Source organism: Petaurus breviceps, unplaced genomic scaffold, assembly GCF_028583685.1.
Source record: "Petaurus breviceps papuanus isolate PSGF00001 unplaced genomic scaffold, PetGlider_PUasm1.0 126, whole genome shotgun sequence".
Taxonomy (NCBI): Eukaryota; Metazoa; Chordata; class Mammalia; order Diprotodontia; family Petauridae; genus Petaurus; species Petaurus breviceps.
The window spans coordinates 46634005-46657702 of record NW_027185655.1 but is presented as its reverse complement, the minus strand read 5'-3'; positions in this window follow the sequence as shown (position 1 = coordinate 46657702).

Sequence of the window (23698 nt, the reverse complement as noted above, 5' to 3'; positions counted from 1 at the left end):
GCAAATAAATGTAGGCATGTTCGCACATAGAAATATTATCGGTTATATTTTACTAATGACTTTTTAATATCTTCTAGTAAGGTAATTTCATAAACACACACAAATTAATTAGAGAGTACCCTAGCATAAAAATCACTTATATTAGAATATGACTGACACAAAGCAGAGAAAAGTCCAAGGATATGGAAGAAAATGAACTGAGCGAGTTTTGAAGCTGGGAGCAGTATAATAGGGAAGGGAAAATGAAAAATTATGTAAAAAATATTCTCAGGATTTTTCTACATAATTTTGAAAAATTGTGACACACAACTGTTTTATTCATATTGCCAAAGTTTGGCACAATATACAAAACATATTCTAATAACTGATTTTTAAATTTATTTTTAGCCTTCTTTTCTTTCCAGATTTTGAGTTCCAGATTGTCTCCCTCCCTTTCAACTTTTCCCCACCTACTGAGAAGGCAGACAATATTATAGCAATTATACATGTGAGATAATGAAAATAAAATTTCCATATTAGCTATATCAGAGAACAGACAAAAAAAGTGATAAAATTACATTCCAATTTGCAGACTGAGTTCATCAGTTCTCTCTCAGGAAGTTAATACAATTTTTTCATCCTGAGTACTTTGGTATTGTCTTCAATCACTGTATTGATTAGAGTAGCCAAGTCTTTCACAGTTGATCATCATTAAAATTATGCCTTTGTCAAGCACAATCATATCCCAGTTATTTTCACTTTACTTCGTATCAGTTAATACAGATGTAATTGCTGGGGGGGGGGGGGGTAGGGGGGGGGAGAAGGTTCGGGAAAGGAGGAGTTTTTTTTTTTCCCCTAACGCTACTCCTAGGGTAATTTCTTATACCAAAATAGTATTCCATCACAATCATATGCCACAACATTTTCAGCCATTCACCAAATGATAGGTGTCCTCAACTCCTCCTGAAAATGTTCTCTAAAAGAAGCTGTATCTCTTACCAGAATGAAACATTTCTTACATAAATTAAATGCTATTTTGAGTGTAAGTTGAAGCATGAATACATCAATATATGTACAATTGGCTATGGGCCATGGTAGGTAGTCAATTAATAATTCTTAAATTAAATTAAGATCATATCCCTAAGTGAGAACAGGAAAATTTGCAAGAGATAAAGTTGGCTTTGGCAGAAATTTAATGATGGTGGGAGTGGGAGTAGGAGGTGGTAAAAGATAAGGTAAACTTTTTATGTAATTCCTTCTTCATTTTTTAAAATAATAAAAAGCAATCAAATCCAAGATACTATGAGTAGACATCTAACACTTTCCTACATCAGGAAAACCTAAGCACTGACATTTCATAAACTTCATTGGTAGGCAACATATGTAGATGCTGAATTGATTTGGCCTTTTGTCGTTGGTGATTTTTTTAAAGTATCAATTAAAGCAGTCACATATTTGAAGTTGATACCTACTTTTTTCAGCATGTGCACACACATTTTCTCAAGTTGCTATGATACCTTTGTTATTCAACTGGATAAATTCACAAGGAAAGAAAATTATCAGTACTACAAGAGAAAAGCTAGAGAAATTGTCTTGACTTGGGAAACAATTGAATTATCCATCTTACCTAAGAGAAGAGCTGAAATTCCAAATGACTTTAAGTGACCTATTATTTGTCATTTAGATCTAACTGACCAATCCTAGTCTTAGCAATGGGGATGTAAAGAGAACCCTGATACCTGGTCTCAGGAACAGCAGAGAAATTAGTTTTTCTACCTTCTTGGATACTTTTACCCAACTAAGAATTCACTGATAATGGTATCCCCAGCCGCTAGTAGAGTTACTGGCAAAAGTAGATCCTTCATAAATATTTGATTGCTTACATTGATGTCGATACAAAGGTGACTTAAAGGTTGAGTTGTTCATTCCCTGACATCCTAAAGTCTCCCCTTATCTTGAAATACCATAAAACTTCCCCTTATCCTAAAATTCCTTGTCTTCTCCCATTCTGTGCCATAAAAATTCCCTTGTCTCCCTTATCTTGTGTCATTCATAGTCCTCATCCTGTGTCCTTATCTTTACAAGACTTATCTTGTCCCTAAATCTCCAACCCCCCTTTAGAAACCCTAAAACTTATATCACCATCCTATCTGTGGTATAGTTTTCTGTCTATATAAGCCTTGTCCTTGTCCTATATCAATGTCTTTTTAGGTCCTTGCTGAATCTCAGATCCATATGTTTTTGCATTAATAAAGCTCCCTTTAAGGGGCAACTAGGTGGCACAGTGAAAGGAGCATTGGCCCTGGAGTCAGGAGGACCTGGGTTCGGATCTGGCCTCAGATACTAAAAACAACAACAAAAACCTAGCCATGTGACCTTAGACAAGTCACTTAACACCAATTGCCCCCCAAAAAGCAAAAAAAAAATAATAAAAACATTACTTTATGGGGCGGCCAGGTGGCACAGTGAGTAAGAGCACCAGCCCCAGCGTCGGGAGACCTGGGATCAGTTCTGGCCTCAGATACTTGCCACCTACACAAAAAAATAACTGGCCTTGTAAGCTTGAGCAAGTTACATAACCCCAATTGCTTTAAAAAATAAATAAATAAAATAAAGCTCCCTTTGGCTAAAGAGAAGGTCTGATTGAATTCTTTCCAAAATCTGAACCAGCTCTCCCAACTATGAACCTCAATAGCATTATGCCCCATTTCCTCAATGAGAATTTCTATATTGTCCCCTATTTTTCTCATGACTGTCCAACATATATCATTTTTCCCTGATGTTTTACCCCCAAAGTCCTGTGACTGACTCCCTAATTGTCATTTTTAGACATCCCTAATTCCAACTCTTTGATGCCAACATTCTTTGTTAATTATCTGCTACTTCGCACTTCACAGATCAACTGAAAATATTGCTTGGGATATACATTATAATTCTTGGATTCAGTTTGTATTTTATCTTTGATTTATGATACTCATGTATGGACACACCATGTGTTTGAAAGAGTGTACAGATAGAAGAGATGAGTGGAGAGTCTGGTCTCGTTCCATTAACATATCAGTTTTACAAGGGCCTGTTACTTGAGTAATAATGCCATTACCTTACTTTCATATTCAAATCATTCACTATTTTCTTACCCTTATCATTCACCTCATTGTGTGTATGTGTGTGTGTGTGTTTGTGCGCACATGCACACAAGTACAGTCCAGGGTTTCCTTGCCTTTTTCATCTTGGCCCAGCAAATTCAATTCTAGCAAGTTTTCCTAACTAAAAAAAATAGTTTAAAGATATAGGAAGTAAATGTTTTTTCTCATAATTTTGTTGAGTAGATGCTACATCCTTTGTTACTTTTGTTTAATATGTTTCTCCATCTAACAAAATTAGGGGTGTTTATAGATTTACTAGTGAATTCTAGCAAACATTTAAAGAACAATTGATTCTGATACTCTACAAACTATTTGGGAAAATTAGTGAAGAGAGAGTCGTACCAAATTCTTTTTATGACACAAATATGGTACTGATACCTAAATCAGGGATAGATAAAACAAAGAAAGAAGATTATAGACCAATTTCCCTCATGAATATAGATGCAAAAATTTAAATAAAATATTAGCAAAAGTATTAAATCAACTTATCACAAGAATAATACACTTTGATCAGGTAGGATTTATTTCAAGAATGCAGGGATGGTTTAATATTAGAAAAATATCAGTATAATTGATAATATCAACAATAAAACTAGCAGAAACCACATGATTATCTCAATAGATGCAGAAAAGGCTTTTGACAAAATACAACATCCATTCCTAATAAAAACACTAGAAAATGTGGGAATAATGGAGTCTTCCTTTAAATAATAGGTAGCATCTATTTAAAGCCATCAGCAAGTATTATATATAATGGGAATAAGCTAGAAGCATTTCTAATAAGATCAGGGGTGGAACAAGGATGTCCACTATCACCCCTCTAATTCAATCTGGTACTAGAAATGTTAGCAGTAGCAATTAGAGAAGAAAAAGAAATAAAAAGAATCAAATTAGGAAAATAAGAGACTAAGCTATCACTCTTTGCTGATGATATGATGATATACTTAGAAAATCCTAGAGAATCAAGTAAAAAAAAACTACTTGAGACAATAAATACATTTGGCAAAGTTGCAAGATATAAAATTAACCCACATAAATCCTCAGTTTTACTATATATTTCTAATGAAATCCAACAGCAATATATAGAAAGAGAAATCCCATTTAAAGTTACCATAGACATAAAATATTTGGGAATCTACCTGCCAAAACACACCCAGGACCTATATGAACACAACCACAAAACACTTTTCACACAAATAAAGTCAGATCTAACTAATTGGAAAAATATCAATTGCTCGTGGCTGGGTTGAGCTAATATAATAAAAATGAAAATTTTACCTAAATTAAATTACATATTTAGTGCCATACCAATCAATCTACCAAAAATTACTTTATAGAGCTAGAAAAAAATACTAACAAAATTCATTTGGAAGAGAAAAAGTTCCAGAATATCGAGGGAATTAATGAAAAGAAATGCTAGGGAGGGTAGCTTAACCATACCAGATTTTAATCTATATTATAAAGCAGCAGTCATCAAAATTACTCTGTACTGGCTGAGGAATAGAGTAGTGGATCAATGGGATAGATTGGGTACACAAAACTCAGCAGTCAATCACTATGTAATCTACTGTTTGATAAAGCCTACTTTTGGAGATAAGAACTCACTATTTAACAAAAACTGCTTGGAAAACTGGAATATACTATGACAAAAACTGGCCATAGACCATTATCTAACACCATATGCCAAAATTAAGTCTAAATGGGCACATGATCTAGGTATAAAGGCTGATACTGTAAGTAATCTGGGAAAGCAAGGAATAGTTTACCTGTCAGATTTATGGAGAGGGAAGTCTTTGGGACCAAACAAGAAATAGAGAGCATTAAAAAAATGCAAAATTGATAATTTTGATTACATTAAATTGAAAATTTTCTGTACAAACAAAGCCAATGTAACCAAGATTAATAGGGAAGTGGAAAATTTGGAAAGAATTTTTATACCCAATATTTCTGGTAAAGGCCTCATGTCTAAAATATACAGAGAATTGAGAAGAATAATAAGAATTGAGAGAGTAAGAATACAAGTCATTCCCCAATTGATAAATTGTCAAAAGATATGAACAGGCAGTTTTTAGAGGAAGAAATTAAAGATATCTATAAGCATATGAAAAAAAATGCTCTAAATTACTATTGATTAGACAAATGCAAATCAAAACAACTCTAAGGTACCACATCTCACTGGTCAGATTGACTAAGATGACAAAACAGGAAAATGACAAATGCTAGTGAGGATGTGGAAAAATTGGAACACTAATGCTTTGTTGGTGGAGTTGTGAACTGATCCAACCATTCTGGAGAGCAATCTGGAATTATGCACAAAGGGCTATAAATAATTTCATACCAATAATACCACTTCTAGGGTTGTGTCCCAAAGGCAACATAGAAGTTGGAGGAAGACCCATATGAACAAAAATATTTATTGCAGCTCTTTTTGTAGTGGCAAAGATTTGGAAATTAAGGGTATGCCCATAAATTGGGGAATGGCTAAACAAGTTGTGGTATATGAATATAATGGAATACTATTATGCTACAAGAAATGAGGGGCAGATGGACTAAATATTTATCTGGAGAGGCTCATATGAACTGATGCCGAAGAGCAGAACCAGGAGAAATATGTACACAATTACAGACCTATAACTTGCTCAGGTTAATAGCCTTTTCTCAATTCTCATATTTCTTTTTTTTTTTTTAAGCAATCGGGGTTAAGTAACTTGCTCAAGTTTACACGGCCAGTTATTTCTGGGTGTGGTGCTGAATATCTGAGCCTGGATTTGATCCAGGTCATCACGACACTGGAGCCGGTGCTCTTACTCGCTGAGCCACCTGGCCACCCCTAAGCAATTGGAGTTAAGTAACTTGCTCAAGGTTATGTGGCCAGGTGTTTCTGGGTGGGTGCTAAGTGTCTGAGCCCGGGATTCAATCTCCGGGTCATCCTAACACTGGAGCTGGTGCTCTTACTTGCTACCTTGGGTGCTACCTGGCCGCCCCAATTCTCATATTTCTTAACCTCTCTGAAGTAATTGACAAAATCAGTCACCTATTCTCTTTGATACTACCTTTTCTCCAATTTTTCACAACATTGTTCTTTCCTGGTTCTCCTCCCACTTATCTGACTGCTCCTCTGAATTTAAGTTTCACCAACTAACCATGGCTAGACCCCAAGATTTTGTCCTACCTCCATTCTATATCACTTAGTGATCTCATCAACTCCCATAGATTAAATTAACATCTCCATATTGTTGATGCTTAGATCTATTTATGTAAGATTAATCTTTTTATTGACCTCTACAACCTCAATCTGATAGATATCTTGAACTCAGTGCCACTTAGACATTTTAAACTCAACTTTTTCAAAATTGATTTTTCCTACAACCCTTTTATCCTTTAATTTTCCAATTCTCATCAGGTGCATCATCATACTTGTCACCCTACCTTCCCACTTAGGTATCACCTTTAACTTCTTCCTCTCTTTTTTTCTCAGCACAGTATTTCATCTCCTTCCAAGTCCTGTCAATCCTATATTTGAAATATGTCTCATGTAGTCCTCCTTCTTTCCTCAGACATTGCCCCAATATCCTGGTACAATCCCTCATTATTTCACCCTTGAAGAATTAAAATAGGCATTTAACTGACCTTTCTTCTTCAAGTTACTTCCCACTATGGACTATCCTACATTAAGTTATCAATGTGATCTTCCTAATGTGCAAATCTGAGCATGACACACCTCCATTTAATAAACCCCTATATTCTCCCATGTCTTTCATGATCAAATACAAAATCCTACACTTAGCCTTGGAAGTCCTTCAAAACCAAATCTTTTTATTGCCTTTATTTCTAGTCTTGCTAAAATTTATGGTCCTCCACATCCTCTATTGTCCAGTGACTGGCCTAGCTGCTGATCCTCATACTGAATGTCCAATCTGTGCATTTTCTTTGGCTTTTCCCAATAGCTGAAATTTTCAACTGTCTCATCTCTGCTTCATAGTTTCTCTGTCTTGCTTAAATTCTCAGCTAAAATTCTCCTCCTGCAAGATGTCTTTCACTACATACCTTAATGCAGCGCCTTCCCTCAAACTTTTACTGTTTATATCTCATTTGCACATAGCTGTCTGTTTATTGTCTCTCTCATTAGACTGCAATCTGCTTGAGGGTAGGGATTGTTTTGTTTCTACCTTTATGTCCTCAGAATTTATCATAGTCCTGAAAAACTGTAGATACTAAATAAAAGTTTGTTGATTTTTGACTTGTCTGGATATGTAATATTGGCCAAGTCATTGACCAATTCTGGGACTCAATTTTCTCTAACAAATTAGAGAGTTTACATATTTGATATTTATAGTCCCTTTCAGCACTAAAAGGGTGCTTCAGACAAAATGTAGTACATGGCTAGGGGCAGTTGTCCTAAAATAATAGTATGTAGAAGAAGTACAAATAAAGCCAGAAACAGGCCGTTACTCCAGATATGCAACTTTATGCCAGAAAAATGTGTTTTAACTTTACTTGGAGGTAATAGACAGCTTTAGAGAATTTTTGAGAGGACAAATCATATGACAAGTTCAATAGTCTTACTACAGATGAAGGAAGAAAATGTAGTTGTAAGAAAACTTGATAAGAGCCTCTTCTTGTCTTCCATCTTCTAGGAAAGTGGCAATAAAAGGAGTTGATGGTGGAAATCCAAAAGAGTGGGTGAATACAAGAGAGACTGAAGATATAAAATCAAGATGATATGTCAGTTACATAGGTATGACATTGGAAGAATAGGGAAGCTTCAAAGAGAACCTCAAAGATTTGAATTTAGAGGGGCAGCCAGGTGGGGCAATGAGTAAGAGTGCCAGCCCCAATGTTGGGAGACCTGAGATCAGTTCTGGCCTCAGATACTCAGCACCCACACAAAAATAACTGGCTATGTAGCCTTGAACAAATTACTTAACCCCGATTACTTTTTTAAAAAAAAATTTGAATTTAGAAATTTATGAATGGTTGACTCAAGGGGGAAAGAGTATAGTTATGAGGCAGAATTGTATCACTTGGAAATAAAACTAATATTAAAGGCAGAGTAGCCAGAGCTTAGGTCTTATATTTGGTAAATTCTGACCCTGGGCAAGTACTTTAACATTGCAGTCCCCTAGGCAACTTCCCAAGTGTGTAAGTGGTGAAGTGATGTCAGTCTCTATTGGTAGAAGGAATTTTTTCAATATAAATTCTTGCAACAATGAAATGACATCTGATAAAATAAAAATAAATAAATAAATAATAAACAGTATGTCTATTGTTGTTTTAGAAAAATGATATTTAAAAGTAATGTGTAATCATAAAATATTAACTTTATCTACACCCTCCTCCCTATTACTTTACATTGATTTTACTTTTATCATTGTTCTTAGATTCATGCTACCTTTTCATTGGGAAATTAGATCACAGGTAATCTATACTAATCCATATTAAAAAAAAGTTTTCCTCTATAACATTATTCAAGTGGTCATTCATTGCCTCCTTGAAGGCCATACTATTCCCCATACAACCATCAATGATTACAAATTAAAATCTTATAAAAGTAAAGTATTTAATTCATACTCCTAATCTATGGATTGTATTTCTAATACTTGCATGCTTCAATGGATGGATGAACTCATTTGTGTGTATGTGTGTGTGTGTGTGTGTGTGTGTGTGTGTGTGTGAGAGAGAGAGAGAGAGAGAGAGAGAGAGAGAGAGAGAGAGAGAAAGTATTCCTTCAATGAACAAGTCACAATATGCATTGCATATCCCTCATTATTCTTGACCATGTGGTCCCAGAGATGTTCCTTAAATAATCAATTCAATGTGCTTGCATATTCTTATTAGCCCTTTAATATTTGTTGGATACCAATACAATACTGTTGTCCACTTTCTGTGCTATGCCCACTTACTTCCTTTTCTGGTCACATACTTCCTTCATTATTTATTTAAGAATTATTCATTTCTTTCTTCACCTTTTACACATAGACCATCACTGGATTATTCATTTTCCAGTTCTCCCTTGCAACTTTGATTTATCACATGTGTAGTGCTTAAAGATTTATAACTATGCAGTATTGCCAAAGGCATATGTGATTATGACTGTAATTGTTTTTAAAGGGTTGGGAACATTAAAAATACTATGTAATTTCAAAAATGTAATGCTGCCCACACTTTTCTTTCTTTTCAATTAAAGATCAACTCAGTATCTGTAAACAGTGTTGCTTAATCACTAATAAAGTACTGGCTGTCCAACTGTGTGTTATAGTATAGATCATGAGTTCTAAACCTTTTCTTTGTCATGGTTCCCTATGACTGTCTGATAGATCCCTTCTCAGAAAAAAAATGGTTTTAAAAGCATGGGATTAAATAAATACACATGATTAAGAAAATCAACTGAATCAAAATACATTTATCAATAGAAACCAGTTTAAATATCTCTGGTCTAGGTGTGGCTAGGTGGTACAGTGAGCACAGCACTGGCCCTGGAGTCAGGAGAACCTGAGTTCAAATCTGGCCTCAGACACAACACAAAACTTGCTTGTGACCTTAGGCAAGTCACTTAATCCCAATTGTCCTACCTTCTCCCCTTCAGGAAAAAAAAAATCTTTGGTCTAGATAATAGCTTGTGTTTGTTTTTATTTTAGGTGTTTTTTCCCCCTCTTTGGATCCCTTTGGCAAATCCTGAATCTCTGACTCCAATATGTGTGTATTAAATGTATTTAAAATTTTTAAATCATAGTTGTATTGTTACCATGGTCCAATTAAAATGTGTTTGTGTGTTTGCTATGAAAATAATTAAAGTCGCTAACAAAAGGGGCTATTCATTAATTAAGTTTATATGGTATTTCTGGGTGTGTTTGTGTAAAGCCATGCATGGGCAGCTTTCCAGAGGACTGCTACTGTGAACAACTTTCAAGGTTATGATTACATAGTATAATGAGCTCTCTGATAATTCAATAACAAATCAGAGCAAAACATTCATAGAAAATCAAAATACAGCATACACAATGTTACAACTTATCACAGAAAAGCAAAATACAGCATTCACCAAATCACAACTCAACAACTTACCATTAAAATGGCCACATAGTTTTCACCAAAGTGGTCACACAGGTTTAACAAAGTTCATTCATTTAGTCAATCACAAAATCCTTAATTCAATCACAAAGCACAAAAGTTCTCCACCCCTAGGTGAGCATAAATCATAATCTTCTCAGTCAATACACAGCATCCTAGCAAAGTCTTCTTTCACCTTGACTTGAGGCTGGCTCTCAGCTTCCATAGTTTTTCTTCCATGGCCCCAGCTCCAACTGTCACCTGATTTCAAAGGCAGGCAGCTCCCAATTCCTTGTCCAGATCCTTGTCCAGTTCTTCATCCAGTTCCCATTCCATATGAAAGTTCACAGAGTCCTGCCCACCTCAAGTCCTTCACAGTTCCTGTTTCTGAGAAGATAAAGCTTGATAAAGTCAATAACATGCATATACATTGCAAGCACCCTCATCAATTCACTATATGCCTGTGAAATCAACACAGACCCACCAACAAGGTCTGAGAACTCAACAAAAATCTTCAACATAGAAATCAATGCAGATCCACAAACAAGGTCCAAGAGGTCAACACAAATCATAAATAAAGTTCCATAACCTCCAAAACTCTCCTCCAGGATTTCTATAAACATATAACTAGAAAATCCTCTTTCAGAGCTTCCAGTAAGGTCCCAGGGCTTCTTTACAAAGTATCATAATCAAACATCAACACAGACAGGGCAGACAAACAGAGTGCCAGGGTACCACAAATTTTCTCCTTCTTGACTCTGCTACCACAAGAGTCATCTTCTGCTGTCTCTAGCCTGGAAATTCTCCTTATATATGGTCATTAGCTCCTCCCCTTCCTGTTGCAGGAATTCATGAGTTTTAGGGTTCACTAGTTGTTGGATTCATAGTTCTGTTTCTTAACAGACTTGATACAAGGCTCAAAAGAAACTTGAACTGAAACTAGGTGTTAATTCAATAGCTAAAACAAGGTGTGAAATACTACTGTGTTTGCCATTACATTCTATCCCTCCTTACAATCCTTAGCCTTACAATCTCCATCTAAATGGCCAGGGATCCTGGAACAAATAGAGGCACTATACTTTGTAATCCTGCTGACTATGCCATAATGTAAAGCCAAGCACAAGGAGCTTCCCAGAGGGCTGCTGCTATGAACAGCTTCAAAGTTCTGATTACATAGTGTAGTGATCACTCTATTTGTTCAGGAACAAATTAAGGCAAATCATTCACAGAAATCAAAGTACAGCATTCACAATGTTACAACTTATCACTAAAATAGCCATATAGTTTCCACCAAAGTGCTCACATAGTTTTGAACAAAGTACATTCATTTAGTTACTCAATCACAAAGTCCTTAATTCAATCACTTAGTAACTCAATTACCCTTAAGGAGGTGCTTTGCCTCCTTAAAGGACACAAAGAGTAATAGTCAAGTTTCTCCATCCATGGGGTGCAATTAAGTTACAATATCATCATCAGTCACTACTGAGTACCCTCTTTAGGGGTCATGGAAAATACACAGGCCATCCACCCCTCAGTCACAAGTAAGTTACAATTTTATCAGTCACTGCTCAGTATCCACAGAGAGATCTTTTCATCTCAACCTAAGATGGGATCTCAGCTTCCCTGGTTCCCCTTCCATAGTCCCAGCTCCTATCTGAATTCCCCAAACTATCACCTGGGTTCAAAGGCAGCCAGCTCCCAGTTCCTTGTCCAGCTCTTCATGCAGTTCCTGTTCCACACTGAAACTCACAGTGTCCAGTCCATCTTAAATCCTTCACAGTCTCTGTTCCTGGGAAATCAAGGCTTAACAAAGCCACAAGCAGACAAAGTACCAACACCAGAGTCATGCTTCCTCTGGCAGCTCTGTCTGGCCCTCAGAAGTCTTTGGCAGCTCCAAGTGACTCTAAGAAGTCTTCAGCAAAAGTTTCAGCTGCTTCCCAGAATCAAAATCACTTCATCCAGGTTCTCAAAGCAAAAATAATTCTCTCCAGCCTGGGCCTCTTCTTCAGCCTCTAGAACCTAGCTCCAAGAGGATCTGAAATTCTAGCTAGGGCTTCTCCTTTTATTCCTATTAGCTACTCCCTTTTCTGCCCCTTCCTGTTACATCAGCAACTTCCTGTTACATAAGGAACAAGGGTTCATAACTTTTGTTTCTTAACAGAGGCTTTATCTAATTAATTTCAAACTAGGTGCCAATTCAAAGGGATCAAATTGAATTACTATTACAGTTTGTTTGCATTTTCCCTCTCACCAAAAAGCTAAACTACTGTTGTAGCAAGTAATTATGAGATCCAACTTGTGTTTTCATGCTCAGCAACACTGTGAATTCATTGTGTGATCTTGAAGAAGGCCTTTTGTGTAATAATAAAGGAATGTAGGGCAGTTACAAAATCCAAAGTACTTTATAAATGTAACAATAATCCATGAATGATATCTTTTTTTGGGACATATAGAAAAATGTTCATATCTTTCTTGCATTATTATGATATTTTATGAAAAAAATGTATCATCATTGATATTTTATAATGGCATTTACTCACTTGTTTTTTGGTTTTTGAAGCATGATAATAAAGAAGCTGAGTCTCATTGTTCTGTTTTTATTGTGGACTTTCTTATTAACTGAATGCTTTCATAGTTTTGTGTTATGGTAATATAGGTCTTTGATAGCAGAATACTGTTTGTCCTTTTATTATGTTTGTTTCTGATTTTATAAATTAATCTGAACTATACTGAGCTATTTTATCGTTCAGACTAATTTATAAAATAAGAAACAAACTCAGAGACCATCTGAGTTAACTTATACCATAATAAGAATTCATTACACAAATGGCCATCCAGCTATTGTTTCAAGACTCCTGGTCAAGGGAAAGCCATTGCCTTCTGAGACAGTTCATGCTACCTTTAGTAGTAATAATTCAAATATTCGCTTCCAAAAAAACCCTGACATTTTCTCATTATACCTTTCACCAATTTGTCTCTTCTGCCTGCTGGGAGTAAATAGAACAAACCCAATTCCTGTTCTTACACCTCAACACAGCTACCTTGTATCTCTTTATGACTTCTCTTCCCTAGGCTGCAAATTTAATCCTGTTTCCATCAACCAAGCCTGATATGAGCACAATTGCAAACTCCTTTATCATCCTGGCTACTCTTAGATGCTTTCAAGCAGCCTCCTTTAAAAAAAAAAATATTTCCTGAAATATGGCGTCCACAACTGAGTAAACTTCATCTTTATCTCTCAATGCTATGAAATTTTAGTCTCTGTTATGCTTAAAGTATCAGCTAAAATTTTAACATCTTCAAGAATCCTTTACTGATCTCCCTTGGAAATGGTAATTATTTCATTCTGGTGTTATCTTGAATTTATCTTGTAATATACAATAGAATATAATGCAATATTATATACATTTATGAATTATGTATTATGGGGCAGAAACTATACTAATCACTGAAGATACAAAAAGGAAAAAAAATAAAATTCCTGCCTTCTAATGTAAAATATAGTTTAATATATAATAAGTCTAAATATAATCTCGTATAAAATAAATACAGTTTCTGCCAATCTAATAGGGGAAAAACCCATAAAAGAAAGATAGGGGTGGAGGAAGAGAAGGTATCCAAAAAGGAGCATGATTGAGAACAGTTGGTTAGAAATGAAGTTTTGGCTGAGCTTCTGATCCTTCTTTAAAAGAAAATATTAGATGAATTTTTTTTTGTAAATAACTTGTTTTTCCATTGTCTTCCACATGCTGACTTCCCCTTTAGAGTTTGAGATCCTTAAATGTAGGTCTATTTTTCTTCTTTTTATCTTTTTATTTATTATATCACTGGAGGTTAACACAGTGCCTGGCACACAGCTAGTAATTAACTAAATCTTATTGACTTAAATATTAGACATGTTATCTGACCAGAACAGATCATTGCCTTTCTAGTCCTGGATTTTATATCTCTCACTGCAGACCAAGGACACATTAGTTATTTTGGCTGCCATATCACAATGTATGTCCATATTAAATTTTAATGTTCTAATCATCAAACACATTGCTTAACCTACAACTTGTAACTGAAATCAATGTACTAGGTTATGCTTCTCATTGAGAATACCATTATTTGTGCTACTGTTGCTACAAACATTTTGTGTTAACTCATAGACCTATTAAAATCTTTTGAAGTGCTTCTTTGTTCCTTTCTCTCATATCAGTTTCTGGATAAATCCTGAATAAATATGTTTTCATTTTCAGATAAATATATGTATGTATATATATGTATATACACACACACACACATATGTGTATATATGTGTGTGTGTTTTAGATATCTGTTATTATCTGTGTGTGTATATATATGTTTTTAGATATTTGTTATACACACATATAAATGTGTATATATATATATATATAATTTCATACAAAGATATTATGAGCATTTAGAAGTTGACTTTCATGATATCATATCCTCCACTTATTCTTCCCTCACTACTCTAGGAAGAGTTCATTTTCCATTAACAACAATATTTATGGATCCCAGGAATTTTAGTATATATTTATAGAACATTTTAGAGTTTTCAAAAAACTTTTCCATATAAAATTTATTGGATCCTAACAATTACCCAATGAAGAATGACAATTGTTACAAAAGTATAAATGAGAAAAAGGCAAATGCAATCAAATTCTGATTGTATTCAATGACAAAAGTCCATCCCAGAAAGTACTCTTGAAATAGATTAAGAAATTCAAGGTAACTTATTATGTCATTTATTTTAATTTTTCCCACTTTATTTCAATAGATATTGCATTAGGAGCTGTAATGCTGAGGAATGACTGTGGTAGGATGACAAAAGACATCCAAAAGACTTTTAAAAAGACAATATGATCTCTAAAATAGCAGAAAAGTTGGTACTGTCATGTCACAAGAAAAGAAGCCAATGATCAGAGAGAGAGAATGATGCCCGTAAGTTTACTTGATCACTGCACTTAGGATAAGAAGATAGGGCACTGATACTTTATTTTGACATTGTGAAACAAATTTGCTGCACATGAGGAGCTTGTGATGTATTCATGAGTTTTGTTTTCTGTAGGAAGTGGATATAATATTGCATCTAGGAAAGGTGTGATTGAAAAAGGTATTGGGCCAAGCATGTAAAGAGAAACATATCAACAGACAGGTAGTATAATCAATCAATCACTGAACAAGAATTTATTAGTAGCAGGAACTGTGCAAGGAATTAAGGAGAAAATGACAAAAATGAAATGTTCCCAGCCCTAAAGGAGCTTCTATTCTGTCAGAGAAAACAATACATATATGTCACAATCTACAGCATAAGCTCAGAAATAAAATGCAAAATTTAGGGGAATGCTAGAAAGTCTTTATGCAAAAGGTAACAATTCAGCAGAATTTTGAAGCTCTGACAAATGAAAAGTCAGTGAGACAGAGTTTCTGGGTAATTAATGAATTTGCTGTTTAGGCTAGCTAATAACCAAATACAAATACCAAAACCAATAACCAAAGTCTTTCTTGATAACCAAAAACAAACTCATGGAGATCCCCAAATGCTAAAATACCTTTGGAAAAAGAGGTGTCCATGACAGGTGAAAATCAGTCCTTATTGGTAAATAACTACTGAGGCATGGATATATTAATGAGGAAATGAACCAAAAGTCTTTAGCTCTTCCTGTAGATAATGTGACTTGATCATGAGAGTCAGTTGCTTTCAATAATTTGTCCAAAGAAATGCATCTCTACCAAGACCAGTCTTGTTAGTTTTCTCCTTTATAAGCTGAATCACCCTAAATTCTAAAGGAGGGTTTTGAGTGCAGGGGCTCATTTCCTTGGGGCAAAAACTTGTCTAGATTGGATTCTGTTTACACTTGAAACAGAGGTAATGACTTCTGGTTGGGTGGAATCCTGCCCAAGGTTGAACAGCATATACCCTGAGGATTTGGGCAATTTCATCTATCAGCAATGTCCCTCAGAGACTGATTGAATGACCCACAAGGGCTCATTCCTGAATGAAGAAATTGAAAGGAAAAACTGCAATCCTAATTTAATAATTGCTTATAAATAGAACAGAAAAATAATTACTTCTCTCAAAGGAAACAAAGATACTAAGAGGAAGAGGTAAGATCATAATTTATTCTATTCCAATTGCTGTAATAGTGCACAAGGAATATTCAAAGAAAGTCAATAAGAAATTCTCCAGCAATTTTGTCAGATTTTTGCTGAAGGACTTTTGGTAGATCATTCAATAGGACCAGAATCCCTTAGGATTTGAAACTATATCTGCATTGCAATCTTCAGTGCTGCAGGACAGACCTATGTTAATGATTGGGTACAGCATGCTATAGCTTCAATCATCACTTAAGGTCACACACACACAAACACACACCTCTAAACATATACACTAATGGTATTATTGTTAGTAAATCTTCAGTATAATATAATAGTAGAGAATTATTCAGTAAAGTATAATATATTATAATGATAGAATAATATAATAATAACATTTCTATAGTGCTTTGATTTTGCAGACTCTTGCATATTCTGTGTTATCTCATTTCATACTCATCACTCGTAGGTAGGTACTATTACTACAATGATTTTTCAGGTAAGGAAACATGTTAAAACTGTTTAAATGACATGCAGGATTACCCAGTTCATAAGTAGGTAAAGCTGAATTTAAGGCTTCTTCCCTCCAAAATTAGAAATCTAGCCACTATTCCACCTGGCATCACTTGTTTCTGAATTAAAACAGTTTGTGTGTGTGTGTCTGTGTGTGTCTGTGTGTGTGTAATCAGTTGCAAAATATTGGTTGTCTCTCAATAGATATAACTCAATTTCCTCATAGTCATTACTTAACAAGGAGGAAGGGTAGAAGTATTTCAAAGAGGACAAAAGAAATTTCTATGAATTGCATATATTGTCTATTTCTTCATAAACAGTCATTACATATTCACCTTCCCAAGCATTGTACTTTTTCCAAGCACTGGCTGCTACTGCCTTGTTCTTTTAGAAAGGTAGCCTGACTCAGCTACTCCTGTCAGAATAGGAAAGGATACTGATTCACAGCAGGTTTCTAACATACTGCCTGTTCAAATTAATAAACTATCAAGGGGATTTAAGGAGAAATATGTTTCTCTGACATGCAGGAGCAGGGTTAGGGGATTATCAGATTTTTTTCTCCTCCTAAATGCCAGTTGTTAGCTGTATCCATGTTCAGGTAATTATTCAAAGAACTCTTGCCTACTTTAATTTATAGAGAAGTATTCACAATGGGGTCTATTTCAGACTGATTTTGAGAGTATCTCTGCTATGTATTCAGCCCAGGGCTGTCACACCTTTTGGATTCACCTTAATTAATGCAAAGCCAGAGAATGATTAAAGGCGACCTGAAAGTGTCATGTTGAAATGAAGGATCATCCTTCTCCAGAAGTGCAGGTGAAAAAGTCCCATGTCCCATTCTGATGTACCTTCCTGCTGAGAACACCCTGCAAATCAAATAAGAAGAGACAAAAAGGAAAGCATATTTCAGACTAGCTCAAACAGGATTCACATTATTGAAAAGAATGCATATCACTTTGTCAAAAACAGATAATTTCTGTTTCCAAGCATATAGTCAATACCACCAACTTATTCAGAAAGAAAATATAAGCCAATATGGTTGATTTTCCCAGTGCCCCTGAGCTTAGGTAGGAAATTGGGCTATTCAGGATGTCGTATAAAGTCAAGCAGGACTGATATAACTTTCAAAGCTTCCAAACGTGTAACAGGGCCAAGGTATGCGAAGTTATAGGACCCAAGTTCAAATTCTGTTTCTCAAGCTTATTGCCTCCATATTCTTGGACAGACAATTTAACTTTCTTTGGTTCCTGTTGTACAATATGCAAAGTGGTGCTAGGAAGAGAAGGGGCTAGACTCAGTGGCCATTCGATTTTTTTGGTATTCTAATAAATAGAGAAACATGGAGACTTTTTTTTTGTTTCTTCATTGATAGTATGACTGTTCTGCACTTAGCATAGGTTGAGTGTTGTCTTATTTTTCTATTATCATCATACATATCAGAAGACATTTTCACCATATCCACATGAAGCTTTAAAAGAAAAAAAAATAGCATATTCTGTTGTATAGCCTTTAAAATATATTTACTTTATGTTGCCTTAGAAAGAATATTCAATTACATGACTGAAAACAAGAAAGTAGCTAGACAAATTGCATATCTTTCCATCTGTCAGAAGTTATTTCTTTGAATTGTGGGTAGACTTGATCAGATAGGGGAAAAAAAGTCTTGTTTACTTCACAAATTTATGAAGGACAAGTAACATTAAATTCAGCACTGTCTTTCCTGATTTCTTCTTTTAGGATTTCTGAGGGGTCAGCAGATGCCACCATCTTTTGGTGGCTATTGTGGAAGTACATTATGTGGTAACTGGCCTAAAGTCAATTCTTTTTATTTGCAATTGTAAATTGTTACAATAGAGACCTTAGGTTTTGAGGCTTTTAGACCTACTGAAAGCCCATAAGAAAATTACCAATCTTATTAGACTGTCTCAATACAATTGATATTTACTTTGGACAAATTTTGCATCAAGCTTTGCTAAATGAAAAGGGTGTTTTTAAAAATAATAACATGATGTAAGAGGCAAATGAGTTTCTTTAAATATTTAACACTAACTGAATGGAAGTCTTTGTATTAGTGGCTTCCTAATATTTTTTTTATTATTCTTCCTAAATCCTCATTTCCTTTATTACTGTATATTCTAATTCTCTTTGCTTTCTCTATCTCAGACTGTGGGCAATTTTTTTTTTAGGGGAGGTAGTTAAAGGACAGTAAGAGAAGGGATCTTTGCCATCTGTGGGAGTCTGGCATTATGAGCTACTTCACTAGAGGATAGGTTAAGCTCAGCAGATGCAAGTCATTACTTGTAAGAGAAATATAGAACATCAAGTTATTTCTCTTAATAGATTTATTTATTTATTTATTTTACTTTATATTTGTTTTAAGCAATCGAAGTTAAGTAACTTGCTCAAGGTTACATGACCAGGTGTTTCTGGGTGGGTGCTAAGTGTCTGAGCCCAGGATTGGATCTCTGGTCATCCTGACACTGGAGCCAGTGCTCTTACTCGCTGTGCTACCTGGTCACCCCTCTTAATAGATTTATAGGTAGATAGATATTGAATGTTCATGGGAACGAAAATAATTATAGAAGGGAAGAATTATGGGATTTAATCCAATTTCAATTAACAAGTAATTTCTTTTAGACTCAGTTTCCTAATTTATAAAATAATAATAACAATGATTATAATGCCACACTTATAACACTAATCCGCTAAAATTTAAGAATAATTATTTTTTAATATTTGCTATATTGAATACTCGTAATCTATAACCTGGAATTCAAAGTTTTCAAAGTAGAAAACTTTTCAGAAGAAATAATTCTAAAAACATATACATACAAAACAAATTTGGAAATGAGATCACTCAATCTTAGTGAAAAAAATAACCACTTATTAAACTCCTACTTTGTTCCAACTACTATGCTAGATAATGAAGGGACCAAGGTGAGTTGAAAAACAATACCCTTTTACAAAGAGTTTACATTCTATTATAGGAGACAACTTCTATGCAAATATGTATGTGTATATGTCTATATCTATATGTATAATAGATATCTATATGTATATGTGTGTATATCTATCATCTTTATCAGTGTTGATTATTGGCTTATTGATGTTAGGAGCAGAGAAGTTTAATTTGGATGGATTGCATAGTGTGAAAAGGGAGTAACATAATATGGATGGAAATAGAGTTTGGGGCCAGTTTGTAGGTGGTTTGAAAAACCAAAACAAAGGAATTCATATTTTAGTGGAGGCAGAAGGATATAGCTATGATATATTGAGTAGGGGAGTGACATGCACATATTTATGTTAAAGGAAAATTTCATTTTGTAATCTGCTTGGATGTTTGAAGGAAGGACAGACTACAGGAAAAGATAATAATTGTGTAGCATTTGCAATAGAAAAAAATATAATTAGGGCTTTGTGATAGTAATGGCAATTAAAGATTCCTCTGTATTGGCTTGGTTTTCAAATTGATTGTGTTAAAACCCAGAGTTTGTTAATCCCACCTGTGGGATGGGCTTGTTGATGTGAAAAGAAAGTCCTGAACTGGGAGGAGCTGGTGAGGTAGATTTGGAGAGACACTAGAGAGAGGCGGAAGATCTTTTTTTTTTTTTTTGAGGAAATAAACTAGAAAATTTATTAAGATACCAAAAGACTGAGTCCCAAAACCAGAAAGTGAAAGCCATCAGAGTAGTTATGATATTGGCACAGGTAGATAAAGTAGAAAGCACCCACATTTTCAAGCCTTTAAAACAGAACAGGCTACCTCAGGCAAAGGTCCTCCTCTCCCCACTCACAGCAACCACCCAGCGTCCTGGAAGCGCGCTCCCAGCAGCTCCGGCCCCTGGCAGTCCTCAGCAGGAGTCCTTAGCAGTCCTAACTCAAAAAGGGCTTTGCGCTGCCACTGCCTCTGCTGCTGCCGCCGTCACCACCACCGCCAGCCAACGCAGGAACGCTAGCTTGGCTTCCGCTTCCTCTTGCTCCGCCCCTTCCTGCTACATCAGCAAGTCCAACGGGGCATGGAAGATCTTTAAATCCCATAACCCTTACATTCGGCCCCAAGATCTTTCATGTCCCTTACTTGACAAAAATACAGTAGGAATAACTGGTGTCAACAAAATTTCACAACAATATAACAAGAATAGCACACAATAAACACAGAAAACCATATTTTAGGGTGGCGCTTGAGCACAAGCTCCCCATCATTCCCCCCACCCCGAACAAATGGGGCCCCAAAATCTTGTGGTAAGGGGTGAAGATCTCTTCTTCTATGGCTACTTGCTGCTGAAATCGGATGTAGAGCTGTCCCTGTCCTAAGGGGTCCCATTTGAAAATCCTTCTTCAGGGCTTCTGAACCAACAGAAAGGCTCCCAGACCCCTGCAACAACAGCACTGTCCCTCACCAGTGGACAGTATTCACTCTGTCTGCAGGACAGTCTCCAGACCCCTGCAACAACAGTACTGTCCCTCACCAGTGGACAGTATTCACTCTCTGTCTGCAGGACAGTCTCAGGCCTTCTTAGCGAACAGCCAGGTTCCAGGACTTCTTCAACAAAAGGACAGTCTTTCACCAGTGGACAAATCTGGCAAAATAACATCAAAACAGACAGACAAAGTACCAGCAAAACAGCCATGTCTCCTCAGTCCTTGGCAGCTCAGGGGGCAGGTCTCAAAAGTCCAGGGCAATTCAAAGCGGCCACCAGCAATTCTCTTAGTCTCTCTCTCTCCACGAGGTGCTGCTTCCAAAAAAAAAAAGATCTTCCGCCTCTCTCTAGTGTCTCTCCAAATCTACCTCACCAGCTCCTCCCAGTTCAGGACTTTCTTTTCACATCAACAAGCCCATCCCACAGGTGGGATTAACAAACTCTGGGTTTTAACACAATCAATTTGAAAACCAAGCCAATACAGGGGAATCTTTAATTGCCATTACTATCACAGGCTTGAACTGAGATGCTGCTTCTATGAGTAGAGAGAAGGGTTGAATATAAAATCTGATATGAGGTAAAGTGATATTCAGTTGCTTATCTAATATTAAGTGTAAGGGAGGATGATAAGTCAATGAATCAAGACCTAGAAAGGTTGGATGGCTGCTATCCAGTAGAATTTTTGAAGAATGTGTTAAGACTCAAACCAGTTGTTCAAACTCCAAGTCTTGTGCCCTTTCAGCAAAAAGAACTTGGCTACAAATCTCTTGCCCTTTTTTGTAATTAAGATATTCTAGGGGAAAAATTACTTTTACCTGTTATGATGAAACTATAGAAGTAGAAAAGAAATGCAATTTAGATAATTATGATAATAATGTAAAAAATTGTCCTTCATAAAATAGATATAAAGGCAAACTAAATGACTATAAAGGGAGATTAAATAACTATAATTTTTAATCAATTTGTGTCAATAATTTTAAACAAGAAAAAAAATCTGAGCCAATTGTCATCATATCGAATTAATATATATTCCATGTAGATTTATTATACATCTTATATAATGTTAGCAATAATAGAGTTAATATTATCATAATGTTACAAGTTTCTGATTCAAAATTTTTTAATACATTTTGATGAATGCATATGGTAGATAATAGGTTGAATGAATGAATGAGAAAATGAATTATTGGATTGGGCATCAGAATATATGAAAAATAAAAGTTATAACATTGTAAAAACCTACAAGGATAATGGGGTAGTAGAATTATATAGAGTCTATCCAGAAAGAAAGACACAGACATAGACATAGACATGGACATGGACATGGACATGGACATGGACATGGACATGGACATGGATATGGATATGGATATGGATATGGATAGATATAGACAAAGTAGAAATCTGAAAAAAGGATAATTTTCTTAGAAACATGACCAGAATCAGATGCTCTAGCAACCAAGAATATAAAAATTTATGGAAATAAATAGATTGGAAATTTGAAGGGACCCTAGAGGTCATCAATGCCAACCTTATCATATAACAGATAAGGAATGTGAGGTACAGAGAAGCCACACAAGTGACAGAGATGGGATTCAAACCCACAGTCAGTATATTCTACCATACTGCCTCATACAGAAAACAGAATACCTATGTAAAAAAAGGTTGTTGGTGAATTCAGTGAGGGCAATTTCAGTAGAGTATGAGGACAACAGGTTGAGAATAAGGGAAAGATTCTTTTCTTTAGAAGGTTCCTTCAGGGGCGGCTAGGTGGCACAGTGAGTAAAGTGACGGCCCCGGAGTCAGAAGGACACGAATTTGGTTCTGGCCTCAGACACTTAACAGCAAAACAAACAAACAAACAAAAAAACCTAGCTGTGTAACCTTGGGCAAGTTACTTAACCCCAATTGCCCTCCAAAAGGCAAAAAAAAAAAGTTTCCTTCAGTATAGAAAGACTTAAGGCTGATGGTATTACAGAGAATTTTGTATTTTTTGATAGGTTGCTATTTGGCAATTTTACATCCTTTAACATGTTATGTGTTATCTCTTCAACCAGATTTAAGCTCTATGAGGAGAAAAGGAAAATAAAATGCACATAGTTGATTTAGTTTACTTTAATAAAAAAGTAATCAACAGCCTCAGCCCCAAGAACCTACTTGTCTGGTCAAGACCTGTTTCTGGCACATATTGGATGGATAACATGGGCAAATCCCTTAATTTTGAGTCCTCCAAGCAGTTTTATTTAAATTAAAAATCAAAGGGAGGGTCCCTACCTGCATGGTAAAGGGAAGAATCAGTAAAATCAGAGGATTTATTCCCTAACCATAGAGAGATAACAGTTGATGGATTTAAAGCACATTAATTCATTTATGGAGACAAGAATATATTTTTTCATAGTTTTATTGCTTTTATCATGGATTATAGTTCTGCATACATGGTGAAATTTTTGTAATATTTTTAAAACTACATAATAATAGTGTAGA